The 4,051-nt window shown below is 37.8% G+C and overlaps 1 pseudogene across 1 annotated transcript; it reads left to right on the plus strand.

Moving 5' to 3' along the window:
- Positions 1 to 2,000: 2,000 nt before the first annotated feature.
- On the plus strand, positions 2,001 to 2,968 carry LOC306668856 (heterogeneous nuclear ribonucleoprotein A1-like 2; annotated as a pseudogene). Its single transcript has one exon. The product of its transcript is annotated as a heterogeneous nuclear ribonucleoprotein A1-like 2 (transcript).
- Positions 2,969 to 4,051: the final 1,083 nt, after the last annotated feature.

A 4,051-nucleotide genomic window follows, 5' to 3' on the forward strand; every position in this document is an offset into this window, starting at 1 on the left:
CAAAAAAAAAACATGAAAATGTATAAATATGTATGTACCCTTACAATCATAGTTAAATAGAGAAAAAGAAAAGGGGGGGGGGGGTGAGAAAAAATCTTGATGAAGAATTAAAGAATTCTTTCCACTGTAGTTCAAAATATTCTCAGCTTCTCTTCTCAGCAGTTGGATACTCTACCCTCTAGATTGCTGGAATGAGAGGTAATCTCTGGCAGAATTCCCGGAGGCAGCATTGAGGCTTAGGTGGACTCCAGGCTCTTGGCTGAAGGCCACTTGGCATGGAGATTCAAGTCAGCACACCTCCAGCACCCAGTACTTGCTGGTCCACTCTGGAAGTCTGTACCCCAGTCATCTCCCCTGGGTCCCCTTATGTGGTGGGGACCCAGTGTTTCCTAGTCTTGGTTTTCAGTCTCCAAACAGTCTCTCCTACCCTTACCTTTTCTAGCTTCTGCCAAATGTGTCTCTCCAAGTCTTTCCCCCAAGCATTGGATTGGAGGGAGAAGGATAGAGTCAGGTGGGTTTCCAGGACCAATTGTTCCCTGGGTAAATCTGTCTCCACATTTGATTTTCTCCTAGTCACTTAAAGTCACTCTATTTCACGCAGTGTGTGTTTATTGGGCCTGTATTGCCAGGAATCTTCTCCCTCATCTGCTGGAACCTGTGCAAGGCTGCAAAATGGTTCCTACCTTTGTCTTCCACATGCTACCTGGAAAGATGGTGGCTTCTTTCCCAGCACACAGTTACTATGTAGGCCATCTTTCAGTTTTGTTGGGCAATGTCCTTGATGTCCAAATGCTCCATACCCAACACACCTTGGCACTCCCTAAAACATGGGCTCCTTTAATTCCATTATCCCTTCACTATGCTCACAGAGGGACCACCCTGGCTGGAGAAGCTGCCTGTCTTCTTTCTTTGTTTCATGCTATGGAGCAGCCAGGAACGCAACATTCTCTATTCTGACATCTTGACAAGCCCCCCAGATCAATATTTTTAAACACCTGTGGATTAGTATAAAAGTTAAAGTCAGAGTTTGTTAAGGTTTCCCATGAAATTACTGGTGTTTTGGACTTCAATGGACTGAATGAGCAAATTAGAAGAAAATTACCTTTTATATAGACTGCAGTTCAGTTTCAAGTTATATATAAGATTCGGAAAAAACTCAAGTCTCAGAAATTGAATTAAGATTGTCTCAGATAGCTAGTGTCCCCAGACATCTGGAAGAAATAAAGAAAAAAATATTCCATGGAGGAATATAACATAATTTATGCCTCATCAAAGATAGCCAGACACACAAGGAAATAAAGCAATTTGAGGCAAGAACCAACAAAAATTACAAGCTAAACAACAAAAAACCCACAAAAACTCAAGGTATTTGAATTATTAGAAAAAATATTTGAAAATATTTGAAAATGAGCATGATTTCTATATTTAAAGAGATTGAGGCAGGGTTGAAAATATGGACAGATAACTAACCATAAAAAATATACTGATTTGTAAAAGATCCAGGTACAAATTTTAATGCTGAAAAAGAACAATATCTTGAATTATATCAGATACTACAGAGTGAATTAGCAAATGGACAATAGATCAGGAAAAAATCATCTGGAATGTAGCACAGAGTCATAAAAGAATGGGGAGAAGGGATTAGTGAATTAGACATCTTGCTATAGATGCAAGAAAATACAAAATGTATTATAAGAATTGTAAATGTAAACATGAAGGGCAAAGGGTCGCAAGATAAAGTGAAGAGATAATAGCCAAAAACTTTTCCAAACTAATAAATGACAATTGTCTTGGCCCATTCATGCTACTCTAATAAAATACCTGAGACTGGGTGCTGTAACCTGCATAGCACCAAACAGTTCTCCAAATGCAGGTGGTGGGTCGGATTAAGAAAATAATAGGGATATGTTTGTTAGCTTACTCCTTTCTGCCCATGGATTCCCCTGAGAAAGCATCGTTAAAGTCTCTGTTCCTTCTGCCATCATGTGTAAATCAGTCCCGTGAAGAGCCTGAACAGCTGCAGAAGCTGTTTATTGAAGGACTGAGCTTTGAAACAACTGATGAGAGTCTGAGAAGCCATTTTGAACAATGGGGAATACCCATGGACTGTGTGGTAATGAGAGACCCAAACACCAAGTGCTCCAGGGACTTTGGGTTTGTCACTTATGCCACTGTGGAGGAAGTGGGTGCAGCCATGAATTCAGGATCACACAAGGTACATGGAAGAGTTGTGGAACCAAAGTGAGCTGTCCCAAGAGAAAATTCTCAGAGACCAGGGACCCACTTAACTGTGAAAAAGTTCTTTGTTGATGGCATTAAAGAAGACACTGAAGAACACTACCTACGAGATTACTTTGAACAGTATGGGAAAATTTAAGTTATTGAAATCATGACTGACAGAGGCAGTGGAAAGAAGAGGGACTTTGCTTTTGTAACTTTTGATGACCATGACTCTGTGGATAAGATTGTCACTCAGAAATACCATACTGTGAATGGCCACAACTTTGAAGTAAGGAAAGTCCTGTCAAATCAAGAGATCACTAGTGCTTCATCTAGTCAAAGAGATTGAAATGGTTCTGGAAACTTTGGTGGTTATTGTGGAGATAGTTTTGGTGGAAATGACAATTCTGGTCATGGAGGAAACTTCCGCTCTGATGGTGGTAGATATGGTGGAAGCCGGAATGGCTACAATGGATTTGGTAATGACAGAAGCAATTTTGGAGGTGGTGGAAGCTACAATGATTTTGGCAATTACAACAATCAGTCATCAAATTTTGGACCCATGAAGGGTGGAAATTTTGGAGGCAGAAGGTCTGGACCTTACAGTGATGGAGGCTGATACTTTGCCAAAACAGGAAAGGAAGGTGACTATGGTGCTTCCAGCAGCAGCAGTAACTGTGGCAGTGGCAAAAGGTTTAAATACTGCCAGGAAACAAAGCTTAGCAGGAGAGGAGAGCCAGAGAAGTGACAGGGAAGCTATAGGTTACAACAGATTTGTGAACTCAGCCAAGCACAGTGGTGCAGGACCTAGCTGCTACCTAAAAGACATGGTTTAGATAATATTCATGTGAATGGGCAAAAAAACTTGAGGACTGTCTTTGTAGCTAATTATAAAACAGGTTATTTTAGTTCTGTTCTGTGGAAAGTGTAAAGCATTCCAACAAAGCGTTTATTTATTTATTTCTTTATTTTTTTGATACAGTTACATATTTATTAAAATTAAAAAAACCCACTACAGTCTTTCTTATTAAAGAAAAATGCATATACATACATACATACATATGCATAGATATGTAGAAATACATGGATGAGCACATACTTGTAACTGCTTATATATATGACAATTAAAAAGTTATTGTGATATATTATAAAACAGTTAACTGTATGTCTGGTAACAGAACTGTTGGTGATTTTATCTTCTACTCTTCATATTTCTAAATTTCAGAATTCAGAAATTTTTATTCATCTTATTAAAATAAATGTATTTATAATTAGAAAATTTATTTTTGAAAATAAGAACAATTTCAGGTCCCTTTTTGATTCCTGGAACAAAAACAAGTTAAAAAATAAAAAAATAAATGTAATAATATTCCACTTAAAGAAAAAGTCTTCCAAAAATGAATCCTTAAGAAGTAACAGTTCAAGAAAGATTAATATGAAATTTGTGAAATTTTCAGAACTTCTTAAAATATTAATTTATGAAAAGAAGTAAAATTTTTTAGCCATCTTCTGGTAAGTAAACATTTTTTTTTAAATTTTTTTTATTGTAAACAAATGGGATACATGTTGTTTGTCTGTTTGTACATGGGTTAAAGGCATACCATTTGTATAATCATAAATTTACATATGGTAATGTTGTTTGATTCAATCTATTATTTTTTCCCTTCCCCCCCCACCCTCCCACCATTCTTTTCCCTCTAAACAGTCCTTTTTTCCTCCATTCTTGTCCCCCTCCCTAACTCTAACCCTAACCCTAACCCTAACCCTAACACTAACTTCCCCCACCCTCCCCCTTATGTGTCATCATCCACTTATCAGTGAGATCATTCCT

Source organism: Sciurus vulgaris (genome assembly GCF_902686455.1).
Source record: "Sciurus vulgaris genome assembly, chromosome: 8".
Classification (NCBI taxonomy): domain Eukaryota; kingdom Metazoa; phylum Chordata; class Mammalia; order Rodentia; family Sciuridae; genus Sciurus; species Sciurus vulgaris.